This window comes from Leopardus geoffroyi, chromosome D1 (assembly GCF_018350155.1).
Source record: "Leopardus geoffroyi isolate Oge1 chromosome D1, O.geoffroyi_Oge1_pat1.0, whole genome shotgun sequence".
Classification (NCBI taxonomy): Eukaryota; Metazoa; Chordata; class Mammalia; order Carnivora; family Felidae; genus Leopardus; species Leopardus geoffroyi.
In genome coordinates, this window is record NC_059329.1 from 72625776 (window position 1) to 72645377 (window position 19602).

General features: G+C 35.5%; 1 protein-coding gene and 1 pseudogene across 20 annotated transcripts in view; one reads left to right on the forward strand and one right to left on the reverse strand.

The window, feature by feature from the left end:
- SOX6 (SRY-box transcription factor 6) overlaps positions 1-19602 on the reverse strand; it is a 619662-nt gene that overhangs the window by 212632 nt on the left and 387428 nt on the right. The window lies entirely within an intron of this gene.
- On the forward strand, positions 17405-17965 carry LOC123601423 (annotated as a pseudogene).

Genomic DNA, 19602 nt, shown 5'->3' on the forward strand with positions numbered 1-19602 from the left:
AAATGTGTCTCAGGGAATTTAAAACAAGACTTCCACCTAAACGTGCTCAGTCATTGAATCACACATTACTATAATAAGCTTAATAAGACTTAACAATGAAATTACAAGAAACCTGGTGAACTACAAGTATGTGTGTTCAGAATGATGGGGAGGGAAGGCAGTGACACTGGAGTGGAGTTCTGATGGAGACACACTTCTCCACATCAATCCTAGAAAGATTAAAGCACTTAGCAGTAATTTCAAAGCAGCATCAACCAAAGAACTCAGCCAACAATCCAGAAAGATTTTAAATTAAGTTGAAAAGAAAAGCTCTTAAGAGTGAATTCCCTGGTTAGTTCTAATTTTTTTTTTTTTTCAAATGGACATTGTTTGAGAAGAAAGCCAAAATACAATGCTGGTCATAAAAGAAAGCTGCATTTGATCTTTTCTGCCCACAGGTAACCTGGTTAAACTGCTGTGCTCATGCTGCAGACTCCTCACACATCAGATGGGCTGTGATGTCCCCACTTCACAAGCACAGTCCATCATTTAGCATTGGCCTTTTTTGATATAGCCTTCTTTTAAATGTCACAAAATAGGGCAGCAAAAAGTCAACAAAAAATAAATAGGGTAAGCTAAAGAAACTAACAATCTATCAGAAGGTCCCCTGATAAAAGTTACTTTGTGGTGACTGCCTGAGAAAGGAACCCCTGTCCCAGTGTACCAGCAGCTAATTTGAGTTCTGAATCCAACAGCAGTTTGAAAAGCTTTCCACTCTAAAGGGCCCCAGTGCATCATAAAGATAAAGGATTTCAGTACAAAACCACCACAAAGACGTCTATTATCTTATCAGTCTTTGGTTACAACAGCTGAACCAATATGACTAAATTCTGAATGACTTTTTTCAAAACAGCAAAATACTGGAATTTCTTTGTTTTCTCATCAGTCAGCTATTGTCATTGCTCCCATATGCTACTGTCCATTTCTTAGTAAATAAAAGTTTAATAAATGCAGTGATTGTGCTCCTAGGAATCACTTAGGGACCACTACACAGGAAATGTGGCTCATGGACTGAGTGAGGTACAGACTGTCTTTGGTTTTTGTTTTTGTTTTTGTTTTCCCACCAAATGTATGAGAATTTCCCTCCTAAAATGTAAACAAGTCTCATTTAAAATGTTATTAAAATCTACTGTGTACAAACAAGACAAGAATACCCAGGAACTCCGTAAATTAAGATCAAACTCCCCTGTCTATTCCAGGCACACTCACCTCTCCTTCAGCTTCCTCTCTCTCTAGCTGCAAAAGGAAGTCTATTCCTGGATCAACTGAGGTCTATTCATGTTGCAGATCCCAAAAGAGCAAGAACAATCCATGGAATCCTGCCATCTAGGCTCCTAACCTCACAGCTGGGCCTTCAGCCCGTTGTGCTTTATTAGCTCATCCTTTTGGGATCCGGAAATGAAGGTATCCTGAAACATCCCTCCTTCAGCAGAAGACAGGCTGCCTTTACATCACTGTTCTCTATGGATGACAACTGGTCAATGGCTACATCTCCATAATTCGCACATAAAAATTGTAATATCTGGCCTTTCAGAAACATGGAATTCTTTGGTCCTTTAGGGAAAAAAAACAATAAAAGAATTTTTTCAATAGTGCTGAATATAGAATTGGCTCTTTCTCAGGAAGTTCCATCAGAATTAGGAGGCAGGAAAGGAAAGATTAAGAAAAAAAGGCCTTATTTAACAAAGTATTGTCTTAAGAGATTTTATGTGTTACCTTATTTAATCCTCATCCCAAATGTTGCATTGTCACTTTCATCTCACAGACAAAACCCCAAGCTTTCAAAAAGTAAAGAAACTTGACCAGAGATCATTTGATTGGATATGAATTCAGGCCTTCTGATTCCTAATCCAAGGAAGTCTGGAGGTGAAGGAAGAGGTATCTTCCCTTACATCAGAGTTAGAATACATCGTGGGGAATTTCTAAAAGTCAGGAGTAATGCTCTAAGGGACCTAGAATTTTAATGCCACATAAGACTGAGAAATGCTCAAATTCTCAGTAAGGCTTTATTTACAAAATAATTTTAAAAGCTAGGCTAGGCAATTAGAAAACCAAAGAGGTGAGTAAATTGAACTTTGACAACTTACAGATGTAAAAATAGATCTTGATTTAAGTGATATGCTTGGAGTTACTCAGGAAATTAGCACCCTGCCTGGCAGTCAAGATCCCCTGCTATGTTTTATTCTCCAAACCCTCTCTCCTCAACAAGCATATGGCCTCCTGGTTCCAAATCCAAATACAAAGATTTTGTAGACCATGGCATTCCCAAACATTCCAGATACAAAATTTACAACACTGATGAAAGACTGAGAAATACACTCAAATATTTGCACACATCAAGTGTGTTGCTGTCTTAGGGTGCACTGTGGCTGTTGGCTGAGATGGTCAGGTGCTAGCCAAGAGGAAGTTACCTGGAGAAGTGTAGGAAGTTTTCCTAGTAAGGACTGAGGAACCTCTCTGATACAACTAAGGCTTAGAACAGTTGCTTGTACAAACACATCATATCCTTGCCCGTTTCCGGTATTTACAACTTGCCTAGTGTAAATCAAGGGAATCCTTTCCCTAGCCCAATATGCATGATTGTACAATAATAATGATTGCTTAAACTGATATAGCAATTGCTTTTTAAGCAATTGCTTAGGAAGAGATTTCTATATATTTATTTGTTTGTTCCTCACAACAATCCTATGCAGTGGGTCATTGTGTTATCCGCATGTTAAAGATAAGGAAACTGAGGCATAAAATGGTCAAGCAATTTGCCCAAGTCCTAAGCTATTAAGTTATATGTCTAAGATTCAAAATCAGGCAGTTTGGCTACAAAGTCTGCCCTCTTAACCCTATGATGAATGGAGAATAGTACTCCTAAATGATCCACCTTCTAAAAACAACTTCACCCTGACAATATAGCTGAAATTCTATCGGAGGTTTGTTTTTTAGGTTTTGTGTGTGTGTGTGTGTGTGTGTGTTTAATACAATGTTTCCTGAGGTCCTTACTAAAATGAAAGAATTTACCTAGGGAAGGATATATGACACCTTTTGTTTTTTTTTTTTTTTTTTTTTTTTGAAGTTCACTTATTTTTGAGAGAGAGCGAGCTGAAGAGGGGCAGAGAGAGAGAGGGAGACACAGAATCCAAAACAGGCTCCAGGATCTGAGCTGTAAGCACAGAGCCCGACATGGGACCTGAACCCATGGACCGGATGCTCAACCGACTGAGCCACCCAGGTGCCCCTGACACCTTTTGTTCTTTAAGATAGCTCAACCCACTAGCACTTAGCTCTGTTGACCTTTCAGCACAAGACACACATATCTACCATTGTTTGTAGTTGCTTTTCATTACCAATCCGATCTCTCACTCCCATACTCTCTCTTTTTCTCCATCTAATCTTATTTCTCCAAATTCTAAACTCCTGGTGCTGAGGACTCCCCACCTGTATTCCTATGTTTGAACGAATGCAATCAGACCTAGTAAGTGTCCCTGAACTCTCAAATATTGGAATTTTAGTTTTCTCCAACAGATTGATTTGGCTAGTTCTCTGGCTCTTAGTGGCCTTTTAGACTCCTTCTCAAATCCCCCACCTAGTTAGGTGTGCCCCTAATTACTTGATCAGCAATCTAGATAGCCCAGTCCCTGCCATTTTTTTTCCTCCTGTTTTGTCCATAGGCATCAGGACATCCCAGTGGACCTAGCTGTTGTTAGTGCTAAGACTTGGAAATCAGAAGGTATGCTAAAAACTTTAAATTAAAACAAAACTGAACAACAACTAAAGGAGATTGCTTATTTGAGTTTTTACAGAATCACAAATAGTTCACAGATTCCCAAATCACTGTACTGAGTATCTGATCAGAGAGCAGGCCAGTAATACAGATTCCACCATTACAAACTTGAATTATGAGTTCATAAAGGGGAAATGGAAATTTCATATTGATTTTGAATTTGCTGTGTCTTTGATTGTGCTTTAATAGCTGAATACAGTTGGATAAGTAGCAAGTTCTTTTTGTTCACTATTTTGACTTCAACATTGATTTCTGGGTTCAATAGGTGCTATCATCATCTTATTATAAAAATACATCACAGGGCATCTGGGTGGCTCAGTCAGTTAAGCATCTGACTTTGGCTCAGGTCATGATCTCACAGTTTGTGAGTTTGAGCCCCGTGTCGGGTTCTGGGCTGACAGTTCGGAGCCTGCTTTGGATTCTGTGTCTCCCTCTCTCTCTGCCCTTCCCCTGCTCACGCTCTTTCTCTGTCTTTCAATAATAAATAAATGTTTTAAAAAATTTTTTTAAAAACCAACACATTACATTTAGAGAGTTTTTTGAATGGTATCTGATGTTTCCCATGTAAAATCTATAATATTCAGGGCATAAATATTAAGGAATACGAAAGAAAGAAAGAAAGAAAGAAAGAAAGAAAGAAAGAAAGAAAGAAAGAAAGAGAAAGAAAGACAATTAAAACCTCAGTCCAGAAGTGGTTAAGGATATCCCATCACCGATGATTTTTAACATGCTAAAGTAAACATGAACAAAATATTTCTAAACATTTTCAAGGCCTTTTTCTTTTCACAATTACATTAAAAGTTAATGTATGTTTGTTCAGCCTATAAACAAAGATCAGTTTAGTCACAAATAGGATGTCCTATTTTCATACTGGGACATTCTCTTACAAATGCATAGAAAAGCATGATTCAAGATTTTAAAAGAGTTAGGATCACTTCATATAATACTTGCAGGTTACAAATGGAATTTTAAAACAAGTTTATAAAAATCATTTTCTAATGCAACTTTAAAATTTATGGTTTTCGGGGCGCCTGGGTGGCGCAGTCGGTTAGGCGTCCGACTTCAGCCAGGTCACGATCTCGCGGTCCGTGAGTTCGAGCCCCGCATCAGGCTCTGGGCTGATGGCTCAGAGCCTGGAGCCTGTTTCCGATTCTGTGTCTCCCTCTCTCTCTGCCCCTCCCCCGTTCATGCTCTGTCTCTCTCTGTCCCAAAAATGAATAAACGTTGAAAAAAAAAATTAAAAAAAAAAAAAATTTATGGTTTTACCATTGTCACGTGAATAAATAAGGATTTTTAATTTTTTTAACTTGAAGGCAAAAGTTGGCCATGTGATCCAGAGAAAAAGAAAAAAACATGTATTAATATCTGAGCCTTATAGAGAATAGAATGCCACAGTCAATGTGGTAGTGCTGAAAAATAACCTCAGTAGTGCCAGATGCCACCTTTTGAAGAGATAAAAATCTGAAAAGGCAACAAGAAGATGATTGCAACTGTTGCATTTAAGAGTGATATTTAAAAAGAACTTTGCTTGTAAAAGGTGTTATAACTCCAGTAGTCCCAGAGGAATTGCAGAGGAGGCAGGCTCTGCAAACGCACAGATCTTAAGTACATCCTCTCTGATGGATTCTGTTGGCTCCCCACCCAGGTTTAAAACCCCTGCTGTGTTGGGGCGCCTGGGTGGCGCAGTCGGTTAAGCGTCCGACTTCAGCCAGGTCACGATCTCGCAGCCCGTGAGTTCGAGCCCCGCGTCAGGCTCTGGGCTGATGGCTCAAAGCCTGGAGCCTGTTTCCGATTCTGTGTCTCCCTCTCTCTCTGCCCCTCCCCCGTTCATGCTCTGTCTCTCTCTGTCCCAAAAATAAATAAACGTTGAAAAAAAAAAAAAAAAACAAAAAAAAAAACCCTGCTGTGAATTAGATAAGAATCTTAGCGACATTCATAATTCTATAGAGAAAAGTGGTGGGGAGGAAGAGCAAATGATAGGCCACAAGGGGTACTTCTACCTGACTGCCATTGAAGGCCAGGCTCTGTGTAATATTCATCTCCATGACAAAGCACAAATTAACTACCGGTGCCTACCACTTATTTTGTGCTCAATAAAGCTGAAATGAACTCATAACCAACTCTATCTAAATTGTTAGCTCCCAGAAAAGTTGGAGATAGGTAGCCACAGCAATGGATAAACCAGATGGAATTGCTCTAGACTTCAGCAGTATTTGAGCCATATCTGAGTTGCTGCCAGTTTAGTTACTACTGTTAACTGTCCGAAATTAAAAATCATCTCCGCTGCTATGTAAGCAGTAGAAAATCAAATCCAATTAAAGGAGATAAATAATGAAATTTGAAAAACTAAAGAAATGTAGACACAGATTCTATATACATTTTTTTGAGCACATATGATGGTCCAAATACTTCCTATGTGTGTTAGTACTTAGCATTTTTATCTGTTTCAACAAACTTAGGAAAATGAGCTAAATAAGATTAAAATATGTCCAAGATAACATAGCTTGTAATCAATAGAGCCATGATTCTAAGCCAGAAGATCTGATCCCCAAGCCCAGGCTTTTTCCAGTAAAACACAAATGTTTCTAGGGGGAAAAAAATGACAACTAGTTGAAGACAATGACCTCACACAGTCTTCATGAAGTCCTTTTTTGCATTTTTTTTAAAAGTTAAACACTTTGTTGGTAGATTTAATGGTATTAAAAGGCAAACTAATTTATATTTAGGAAAATTATAATTTAATATTATTTAAAATGTTGTAAATAATTAATAAAATCTAATGACTAAGAGGACTGAGTCTACATAAACAGATTGGAAAATTCTCTACTCAGAAGATGTTATACCTAGAAATTAAATTTTTAACTGTATGAAAAAAAAATTTAAACACTTCTCTGAACACCAAATACAATTTAGAAGGTAGAATCAACTGAAAAGACTACATAAATTATGTGGACAAGTAATTACACAAAAAACATTTCAAAGGGACTTATATTATTGTATTAACCCTTTCTAACATCACCTTTCTGCAATAAAACTGAATTATATAGCAAGATACTGTAATCAGAAAACAGTTTCTAATTCTTTTTTATTAAAGTTTACTTAATTATTTTGAAAGAGAGGGAGAGGGAGAGGAGAGGGAAAGGGAGGGACAGATAGAGAGGGAGAGCGAGAATCCCAACTGGGCTTTGTGCTGTCAGTGGGGAGCCCGATGCAGGGTTCTCTGTCAGGCTCAATCCCCAAAACTGTGAGATCATGACCTGAGCAGAAACCAATACAACCACTGACTGAGCCACCTAGGTACCCCTCTAATTTTTAATAGCTGAAAGAAAGAACTACAAAAAAAGTTACATACAGTTGATTGGCCAACCCATTCAGCTGTTCTTATGCCACCAAAGCTTTTTTAGGGGAATGTTTTAAGAAAGTATTCTTTTTTAATACAAAATACATTCTTTGATTGAATGCAAAAATTGGAAAGGTGACCCTGCCTATTTTACTATCTATGATCCACGTCAGTGTCTCGCAACATTTTAAATTCTATGCCTCCTATGCAGCTTGCTAATGCTACGTTTTGCATACCTCCACTAGCCAAGATTTTGTTCAGCTGATTCACTCTCTATAGTTTCTTTAATAACAGGTGTACTAATAAGCTTTAACAAGTGACAAGCAACCTCATTTGAGATTTCTGCTCTCCTTGTCAAAAACAATTATAACTGGGGCACCTGGGTGGCTCAATTGGTTAAGCGTCCAACTTCGGCTCAGGTCATGGTCTCACAGTTCATGACTCCCAGTCCCGCATTGGGCTCTGTGCTTACAGCTCGGAGCCTGGAGCCTGCTTTGGATTCTGTGTCTCCCTCTCTCTCTGCCCCCTCCACCACTCGCACCCTGCCCCTCTCTCTCTCTCTCTCTCTCTCTCTCTCTCAAAAATAAATAGACATTTTTAAAAATTAAAAAAAAAACAATTATAATTAAGTTAAATGAGTATTTCCAGCTTGTCTCTTCTACACCTACCAGTTTAAAACAAAGTTGAAAAAATTTAACTACTCACTGACTTTTTAAAAATAATGCATTCTTACCATCCTATTTGACACATCTATAGTATATCTCTTAACCTCTCTAAAAATGTTGATAGGTCCTTTCTGTTATTTTTTTGCTTCTGACCTAATTTTTTTTTCTTTTTAAAGTTTTCATTCAAATTCCAGTTAGCTAACATATAGTGTAATATTAGTTTCAGATATACAATATAGTGATTCAACACTTCCATACAACACACGGTGCTCATCACACTTTAATTTCCATCACCTATTTCACCGCCCCCACCCCCCCCCCACCCCTTTGGTAACCTTCTGTTTGTTCTCTATAGTTAAGAGTCTATTTCATGGTTTGCCTCTCACGTGCTTTGTCTCCCCGCTTTACTCATTTGTTTTATTTCTTAAATTCCACACATGAGTGAAATCATATGGTATTTATCTTACTCTGACTAACTTATTTCACTTAGCATAATATTCTCCGGGTCTATCCATGTCATTGCAAATAGCAAGATTTCCTTCTTTATTATGGCTGAGTAATATTCCATTGCATATATATACTACATCTTCTTTGTCCATTCATCACTCAATGGTCACTTAGTCTGTTTCCATAATTTGGTTTTTGTGGATAATACTGCTATAAACATTGGGGTGCATGTATCCCCTTGAATTAGTATTTTTTATTCTTTGGGTAAATACCTAGTAGTGGAATTGCTGGGTCATAGGGTAGCTCCATTTTTAACTCTTTGAGGAACCTCTATAGTGTTTTCCAGAGTGGCTGCACCGGTCTGCATTCCCACCAGGAGTGCAAGAGGGTTCCCCTTTCTCCACATCCTTGCCAACACCTGTATTTTTTTGTGCTGTTGATTTTAGTCATTCTGACAGGTGTGAGGTGATATTTCATTGTCTTTGTCTTTTTAATGTGCTGTGATTCCAGCAGTACTCAATTATTGTGCAAGAATGACATATTTCATTTTTGTTGTGTTCCATGACAAAGACAATTTACCTGATTACCAAATGACATTTACTTGATGTCATTTGTCTTTTAATTTGTCTACTATTAGCTATTTCCCCAGTACCTAAAACAGGTCCAGACACATAGTAGATCTTTAACAAATACTTGTTGAAAGAAATTATGTGAATTAATTCAGATAATTTGTCATCCAAATTAAGACATTTATTAAATGAATGGAGGCACTGTGAAATAGTACATCAAGAACACAGGTGTAAACCGGGCAATCAAATATAGTCATAACTTATTCTCACTTAATGTCAGTTTCTAAATAATGCTACCTAAACAGAACCCCAAAGTTGCTAAATTTTGTAAAAATTCTATATGTTTTTGGTAAGCCTGAAAAATGGATGATGAAATTCTATAGAATAATTAGGCTCAATTCATCACTATTGAACATATGTAGAAATTCAAAATAAACAAATATAGATATAATAGACCCATCATCTAGAGTAAACCTAACAATATAATCTTAGTTTCATAAAGCTGGTACAAATGCTCTTTATTTGCCAAGTATTCTGAAGAGAAGTTTTTAATATAGCATTCATAGAAATAGTCAATCAATTTTCCATGAAATGTAATTCCCAATTAAGGAGATACAAGGTCATGCTAATTTTTCTCATTTTAGAAGAGACAAGCTTATAATTTTACTTAGTAATAAGCCAAACAACACAAAAATGTCCATCTGAAAATGATAAGAATATTTAAATGTCTAAATCTTATACCAATATGTCATTTAAAATTTCAATTTTGATATTAAGCACAAGTTCTTGTTTCATATGATAAATATACCAACACATACATCAATGAAAAACCTGCATTTGCTTCTGAAGATTCTGAGGCCTTGGGTTATATATCTAATGAAGAAGTAATGAAAATTATTGTAAAGGAAAAAAAGGAAAGTCCTATCTAGAATATAAACAGTAAACCAAAACTTCCCTGGTTTATTTTAAGTTGAAAAGTCAACCAAACTTTTGGAAATTTATACCAGACTTATAGTCAACAAAAACCATAGAGTCAATGGCCTTTGAGTAAATTCTATGAGAAAAGTATTTCCCTCAGTCCTACAAAAAATCTACATGCCTACAATTATTCCAGAGAGTTTATAGTTAAGTTTCTAGGAAATCAACACAACATTGTTTACCAAACTTCTTCCCAACATAGAAAAATAAGTAATTCCCAAATTATATTAATAGGAGAATTAAAAGAAACCCCTTATACCTCCAGAACTGAGCTACAATTGAGTCCTAAACTAATTTTCAAGCTTACACACAGGCAGTTCTAACCAGATATTACCAAGTATAGTGGAATTGAAATTAAGTACAATTAAATTAAATACAATTCCTACCCGGATCCCATAAATAAATGTATTTTATAAAGTGTAGATTATTATAAAGACCATCAATAATTTTTTAACAACTGAAGGATCTAAACCAAGTGAAGATTTAAAAGGCACTGGGAAATCAAGCAAACACCAAAATACAGGAATATCTACTAAATGTGATTTGGGAAAAAGGACTCTGCGATTTCTGGAATTTTTCAGGCACTGTTTTGTAGGGATACCGGAGTTACGTTGTAACAGTGTTAGTTCATAGTTGTAAAAGTTCTATCAGAGGCAGCAGAAAATCTTTTTTTTAAGGAAAAAAATCTAAAATACTAAAGTGAACATCAATTAAGATATTTCAAAACTGCGTAAATCCAAAGGCAAGTGTTAAATCACTACAATTTCAATAGAACTAAATAATTTGGTGTGAATTTGGAACCAAATTCAGTTAAACAACAACTATTTACAAATGTATAAAAATTTAGTTTTCCAACTTTAAGCAGAGAGTGGATTCACCTACTCAGAACAGAAAGAAAAAAAAAAGGAGCAAAAAAAAGGAGAGGAAGGAAACAAATAAACAAGACTCTCCCAAGAAGATGCACAAGTTAGAGTTGGGGGCCAATGTATTCTAGGCAATAAAAAATATTTTAGAGTTAGGGAAAACACTTCCAAGTTTTAATTATCATTGCAACAAGCCAAAGACAAGTGAATTCCCAGATTATCAGACATGGTTATATTTAAATGTAAGCTCTTAAATCCATTCATGAGCTAAATATAAACATCTGAAGTAGTTGCTGTTTGGAATTATCTGTGCAACTGAGAACACAGGTAATCAAGAGTTGACTATATATACTCTTTTGTTCCCTCCATTTGGTCAAATGAACTGAATAATCAGCAGCAGTTCAGGCCATTTGGAAAGAGCCAATAACAGTTTATTCTGGCAACCCAAGAAATACAAGACTGAGATCATCAGCAAGGGTGAGGTAATATTATTACTATGGTTCATTTCATTATCATTGTAAAATAAAAAACATGGTAGAAATTCTACCAGGTTAGTAACTCTACCAAGATAAAAATATACAGTAATTATTCAGTAATAGGCTACTCATTTTAACCTTCCATTTGAGTTACTAAAAGTGATAAAAGTCTATCTTAAAAATGGCCTTATATCAAAATGGATATGGAACATTATTAAATATTTCATTTGTATAAGGTAAGTATACATGAATGACAACATTGTTTCCACGAATCTGTACATGAAAATAGGCTAGACATAATAAAAATCAAAACAACTATAACCATAAGAGACTCAAATACAGAGAACAAAGTGAGGGTTGCTGAAGCAGAAGTGGGTGGGGGAATGGGCTGAATGGGTGATGAGCATGAGCACTGGGTGTTATATGTAAGTGATGAATAACTGGGTTCTACTCCTGAAACCAATACTACACTGTATGTTAACTAACTTGAATTTAAATGAAAAAATTAACCAAAATTCAAAACAACTAAAAAGGTACCAGAAAGTGCTTTCAGATACATTGAGCCTTAAAACCACCTAGTAAGGCAGCTATTATTATCGTCATCACCAATTTGCAAAGGAAGAAAAGACAGAGAGGACACAAGATTTACTTAAAATCACACAGCCAGATCTTAAAACCTAAATTCAAACCTATTTATCTTTCCACTTCAAAAACAGCCAATTCTTTTAGACTGATATTCCGAGAATACATTTTCTTTTTTTTTTATTTTTTTTAAATTTTTTTTTCAACGTTTATTAATTTTTGGGACAGAGAGAGACAGAGCATGAACGGGGGAGGGGCAGAGAGAGGGAGACACAGAATCGGAAACAGGCTCCAGGCTCTGAGCCATCAGCCCAGAGCCCGACGCGGGGCTCGAACTCACGGACCGCGAGATCGTGACCTGGCTGAAGTCGGACGCTTAACCGACTGCGCCACCCAGGCGCCCCTGAGAATACATTTTCTTATCTTGAAGTTTTACAGTTCTTATTAGCATTAGAGTAACATTGTGCTTATTTTCCCCAGACTGAAGTCCCAGGTTGACCCCATACACCTAAGAACAGAACTGGAAGAAGGGAGAGAGTGCATATGTGTGTGTGTGTGTGTGTGCGTGTGTGTGTGTGTGCATGTCTGGTATGTGTATATGTATATAGCTCCAAATGTACTTCCCAATTTGAACATAAGCAAACAGTTGTTACAAAGCTCACTGCCTATCTGAGACTTTTAGGGGGGGGAAAGGGAACATTATAAAAGAAAGAAAAATACCTCACATTTTTCCCTATCACAGTTTGTTTGTTCCCCATATTTTCCATCACTGGTTTTACCACCATTAATCTACATGTAAAGGTGATTTTTCAAAAAATTATCTAAAAAAAATAACTTGAAGTGTCTTTTTAAAGTATACTTATTTAAATGATCATAGACTCAGAAAATCAATATTGTAAAGAATCAAAGAAGTCATTCAACTCCCAAATTTTACAAATCAGGAAGCTGAAAGCCAGAAGGGAAAGTGATATGCCTGATGTCATAAAGGTAATTTGAGTTAGGACTAGAACATAGAAGTCCTGATCCTTTCACTGTAACATGCCACCTCTGAAAAACTCAAGTGAAATAATCCACTTTAAATCATTTTGGGGCACCTGGGTGGCTCAGCTGGTTAAGTGTTCAACTCTTGACCTCAGCTCAGGTCATGATTTCACTGCTCCTGAGATCAAGCCCTGAGTCAGGCTTCATGCTGACAACACAGAGCCTGTTTGGGATTTACTCTTTCCCTCTCTCTCTGTCCCTCCCTTGCACACACACTCCCCTTCTCTCCCTCCCTTCCTCTCCCTCAAAATAAATAAATAAACTTAAAAAAATCATTTTTGCAAGATAGTTGATTTTGGTAATCATTTTCCTCTATCCATTTAAAAAGCAATATTGATTCTTATTTAGACTTCCTCAAGCTTATCATGTAATCTAACGATGGAATGCTAGTCAATGACAGAAGCAATCAATAGGGAAATATTTTCAAAAGCACAACTTGTCCAAAGACACTAACATTTTCACTCTGAAACCTCAGCATGGAAGTTTTCATATGTGCTGGGTTACAGAGATTAATCAGAGTTTAAATGATACTTTTTAAGAAATAGAAAATCAGGATGTTTCATAGGTAAACAGTTACATATGGACTTGGAAAGATTTCAGTGCCCACCACTGATCAAATTTAACAACTGGAATATTATGGGCCACAAGAATCTTTGGTTGTCATTGGCTCTTGTATTAAAAAAACCTGAGTGCCTGACGGGTTCTCCAGATCCTAATTTCCTTGAAATAAGAGCAAGAACTATATAAAGAACATTGGTCTTAAGTTCCTCAGGAAACAAGGCATCATAACAAAAAGTGATTTTATTTATTTTTTCATTTCTAACAAGATTTTCTCTATTTGAGATTACATTCTTAAGGATAAAATTCTATGTGTTGAAAGATATTCACTGAGGGGCACTGGGTGGCTCAGTCAGTTAAGCGTCCAATTCTCGATCTCAGCTCAGGTCATGATCTCAAGGTTGTTGAAGTTGAGTCCCACATCGGCCTCTCCAATGACAGCACTGACCCTGCTTCTGATTCTCTCTCCCTCTCTCTCTGTCCCTCTCCTGCTCGTGCTCTGTCTTTCAAAAATAAATATTTTAAAAAAGATATTCACTGAAACAATACTGATGACAGTGAAAAACTTAATAACAAATGGAAAGTCCAATTGTAGTGAAGCGATGAAGTGAACAGGGCTATCTGTATTCAGGTGCTGATTACACAGAGGCAAGTCAGATTTTTAACTATTTTTAGGAAAAGCCTTTTAAAACTGAAAAAAATGCCTGTGTGATAATGTCAAGTGGGAAAAAAAGGAGCATAACACTGTGAAAAAAATAAGCAGAACAAAAAGATTTGAAAGGGGGCAATCTAACTTGAGTCTGTTTTTAACTGGCAAATGTTTTTCTTCAGTATGATCATATACTACAGATGTCCTGTGAACAACACAGGTTAAAGGTGCTGACCTCCTGTGCAGTTGAAAATCCACACGTGTCTTTTTTTTTTTTGTTTAGTTTTTATTTAAATTCCAACTTGTTAACATACAGTGTAATATTAATTTCAGGTGTGCAACATAGTGATTCAGCACTTTCATAACATCAGCGGGCTCATCACAACAAGTGCACTTCCTTAATGCTCATCACCTATTTCACCATCCGCCACCCCACCTCCCCTCTGGTACGGTTTGTTCTCTATAGTTAAGAGTCTGTTTCTTGGCTTGCCTCTCTCTCTCTTTTTCAGAAAAGTGATTTTAAAAAATCAGTGGCATTTTGGGAATGTAGGATAAAAGAAATGCAGAAACTGATAAAGATTGAACAGATAAAACTCAAGCTGAGGTCAGATAAATCACATAAGTATGTATTTTACAAGTTTCTTGTTGGCTATTACATAGAGAATGACAGAAATAGAAAAAAAAACTCAAAAACAGTATGATGTTCATCTTATAATTTTCAAGCTGTGTAATAAGAGTTAACAGAGCATATAAAAATATTTGATTATCAAGTTGTATAGTGTTAAGTAACTGGAACATAAATGCTGATATCTGGGTTCTCGTTTTACTTTTGCCACTTTGTACAAGTAGCTTTTTGAGCCTCCATTTCCCCACCTGTAAAATGAGGGTGTTGGACTAGATAATCTGTTAAGGATTCCAGTCCTATCGGCTACGTTATAGGCTATAATCTAGAAATATTCTGTGAGTATAGATGCTCTCTGCAATTTTAGTTTTTTTATGAAAATCATTCAATCTTGCCTGTATCTGTAAAGATCATTAGTATCTTGGTAGCACGAGAAAAAGCAATTTATGTGACCAAGAACTATAAATGTAAACATATCATATACATATACACGTGAAAGAAGATTCAAAATGAAATAACCAGTGCTAGGAGAGTCCTTCAAAATAGTGTCAAAAGGACAACGAGGACCTATGCGTGTCTCCTGCTTCAGCTGTCAGAACACCATGAATTTTTTACTTTTGTCAACTGCAATTTGTCAGTTGCAACTCCACCACCTCCTTGAACACATCCTTCTAATTTGAACTGAAATAGAAATGATGTAAAGCCTATTAGCTAAATAACCAATTGTGTATTAGGTAGTCAGTTTAAACTCTGCCAGTGCCAATCATAATTCTTTCAAAACAAGTTACACAACCTTATGTCTTTTGCCATTGTAAGCCTGCATTCCCGTTCCTAACTTGGAGCACACTTTCGATTTCTGTGGATTCTGTGTCTCCCAGGTTGCAATCCCTAAGACCCCAAATAAACTCTCTGGTTGCTTTACAGCCTCTTCTTCTTGATCAACAATACATATATACCCAACAATACATATATACCCATATATATCTCATGGGTATATCAATTAATGCTGGATTAATTGATATCCAGCATTAATTTTTCAGATGTGATTTTTTTTCAGTTAGAGAAACTTCACCAAATTTAAAAACTGTTTTCTTTTATAATGTGACACTATAATTAACATCAGCAAACTAATTCGCAAAATATATTTTTGCTTCTTTGTGTTTACGGAAGAAAAAAATGGAATAAAAGCAGAACATATAAGTTGAACTTATGTCACTCTGTATATGAACAAATGTAACTGGATTTTTTGACTTACAGTTTCATATGTAAGTCCACTGGGTTTTGTTTACATATTATAGGAATAATCTGATTTAGGAAGCTGTAGGGTGAAATGTTTAACAGCATGGACTCTGGAGCCAGATTGCCTAGTTTTAAATTTCAGTTCCACTATTTCCTAAGGCTATAACTTCAATCTTATTGATCTCTCTGATAAAATTCAGTATTGTATAGATCAAATAAGTTAATACAAATTAATACAAGTGAAGCACTTAGAACAGTGCTGCACATAGTAAACATTCAATAAATATTTGCTGATAGTCATATAATGGCTATATTAAAAATCCATTTTAGAATCTATCCTAACAGTGAACACAAGTTACATGATACAGGATTATGATATAGCTTTTCAAATTAGGACTTTTAATAAAGTTCTAAAATAAGACAACTGTCACTGACTACAAAATATCACTTTATTCCAACATCTGCACAGATGAGGATGGAAGTTGTAAATCCAGGCCTGAGCCTGTCACTCACCCAGTTAAACTCTTCAATGGTTCTCCACTAATGAAGTCCAGACTATTTAATTTTTTTAATGTTTATTTATTTTGAGAGAGAGAGAGAGAAAGGGTGTCCGTGAGCAGAGGAGGGGCAGAGTGAGACGAGAGAGAGAATCCTAAGCAGGCTCTACACTCAATTCAGAGCCCAACGTGAGGCTTGATCCCACAACCATGAGATCATGACCTGAGCCAAAATCAAGAGTTGGACACTTAATCAACTGAGCCACTCAGGTGCCCCCAGACTTTTTCTTAAATGGCTACATACCCCCCTTTATGATTGTGCACTTGCTTGCCCATCTCATCCTATCTTTCACTTTTCCTGTCCAGCTTTAACACCTGCCCCCCTCAACCACAAATGCACACACACATGCACACTACTTTTACTAAAAACATGAAATTCCCCAGAAAAGTAATTTCTCTCTCACATTTCTAGGTCTCATCATCCATGCTATTCATATTGCCTGAAGCATTCTTCCACCCTTTTTCTCTTCTGTAGTGTTACTTTAAAACTGAAAGCCAGGAATAAGCGGATGTTTATCAAAAGAGGAATGGATAAACAAATTATTCTTCATTGATCTGGGTATATTACGCAGGCAGCTCTTAAGATAATGTAAAGAATTCATTCATTCATTTAACAAATATTTACTGAGTATCTTCAATGTACTCTTTTAAATTTTATCCTCAAGATATCCACAAGATATCCACAAAAATTTTATCCTCAAGAATGAGATAAATCTATATTAAGTTTTTAAAAAAGCAAGTTGCATAACACATTTTTATTTTAAAAATGCTATTTTAAAAATAGGCTGACAGGGGTGGAACAGAGAGAGAATTTTATATTATTTCTATATTATATTGTGCAATAATGTACATTTATAAGTGATAGTATACAATTCTTGAGAATTATTAAGAATACAACATCTCAACACCCACACTCCCATACACCCATGGAGGGGGGATGGAAGGCCCTATTTCCCAAGCATCTTGGCTGTAGTGTGACAAGATTGTCTAAAGCCACAGGGAAAATGGTGGAAAATTCACCATCGCCATTGCCACAATTTATGGCTTTGTTCGTAAGTCCCAATTTGGCTACATACTATGTCTTGAAGGGGCTTTTGTTCTTGAATCTTGACTAAACTGTTTAGACTAAACCTATTGGCCTCAAAAATATTGGACAGTTGCACTGCCTGCCTACTACTTCACTACTACAGTTATTGGTTATGTACTATCATTTGGAATAAACATGATGAGTACATCTCCACTCATTCCCATTCATACAGTTATGGACAACTATGCTAAAAATCAACAGCAAAAGAAATACCAAGAAGATGACATCCCAGCATTAAGAGATTTTCCCATTAGTGAAGCAAACCAAATGTTCTTTCTTGAAGCCAAAAACTTTACACCAAAAACTGAATTGTGTGTAGACTAACACCAAGAATTTATTATAAGTTTTTGACATAATAATTTTGGCCATAATTATTTTGACTATCTCTGTTATTAATACCTGACATTGAAATGTAAAAATATTAAGTTGAACTCTTAATTTGAAATCCATTAATATCATTAAATGTTCTCAAATATTCATTTTTAATGGACAGACTAAATAAAATCATGTATTAAAAAAGAATAAAATATCTCTCACTCAAGGGTAATTGTTTAGAAGTTATTTTTTCCCAATATAAAAATAATTTCTATTGAAGGTCACTTAAGGAAAATTAAGGGAATAGAATTTGAGGTGAGAAGATACTTAAAGAAATTTGTTTCCTTGTAAATTAATGTTTTAAATACTTTTGTATTACTGAATAATAATCAAAGATTTAAAAAATAATAAACATTTAACTTTCTTGAAAGAGAATATTTATTCCCCAAACTACCATTATATTTACATCTATCACTTGACTCATACTTCTCAAAAAGCATTTTGGACATCATCTGGGTCCACTTTTATATGAATGCTATATCCATAAAATTATGTTTATAATATTACTATGATCATTTTTGTCTTTTTCACTGCATTGACATTTGCCCTAATGGTGTAAAACCAATAATAAGTAAAATTACTGGTGCCTTATCTAAAATTACTATGCCTTATCAGAAATCAAGCCAGCAGCACTGAATTGTACTAGTTAGTGGTCACTGAAGTCTTTGTAACCAGGTATTTTTTAAATGTCAGTTTCACTTAGAAATTCTTGATGAAACAGTAAAAATAATATATTAATCTTATTATATCTCAACTTAGAGTATACTTTAATTACACATAAAGTATTTCTGCTACATACCAAAACAACAATAGTTTTCCTGAGGAAAAGCATTTGTGTGATTCTTCGAGATCCAAACTAATAGCTTTTTTCCATAGAATGCCATTTCTACTTGAAAGAATAATGGACAGGAAAAGAATAGCATTCAAACTTAATTTTTTTTAAATTCAAGTATAGCTAACATATAGTGTTATATTAGTTTCAGGTATACAATATAATGATTCAACAATTCTACACATTAAGCAGGGCTCATCATGATAAACGTACTCTTTAATCCCTATCACCTATTTCGCCAATCGACCTAACACCTCCCTTCTAGGAACCACCAGTTTGTTCTGTATAGTTAAGACTCTTTTTTTTCTCCTTTTTAATTTGTTCATTTGTTTTGTTTCTTAAATTCCACATGTGAGTGAAATAATGTGGTATCTGCTGTTCTCTGACTGACTTATTTCACTTAGCATTATACCATCTAGATGTATCCATATTTTTGTAAATGGCAAGATTTCATTCTTCTTCATGTCTGGGTGATATTCCATTGTATATATACCACATCTTCTTAATCCATTCATGTATGGATAGACACTTGGGTTGCTTCCATACCTTGGATTTTAAAATATATTTTCTCAAATATGGTATGAAGAGAGTCTCTTGACTTCAAGGAAAACAACTGACTGTATTTGTTTTCAATAATCAAATTGTTTATGAATGTGACATTGGTGGATGTGATTATTTTATATTGTATCATGAAATACATCAACATTTAGAAGTTCCATATAACTCAGTGATCCAATATTTTCCAAATGACCAAACCATGTTGTCATAAAATCATACATTGCTAAAAGATCCATTCAAAGTATGTTAGACCAATGGAATTTAAAATGATGTAATAAAATGTGAAGAACTCATCATCTTTCAGATTCCAAATTGCAGTTAACCTTTATATTACTTGTAAATTATACTAC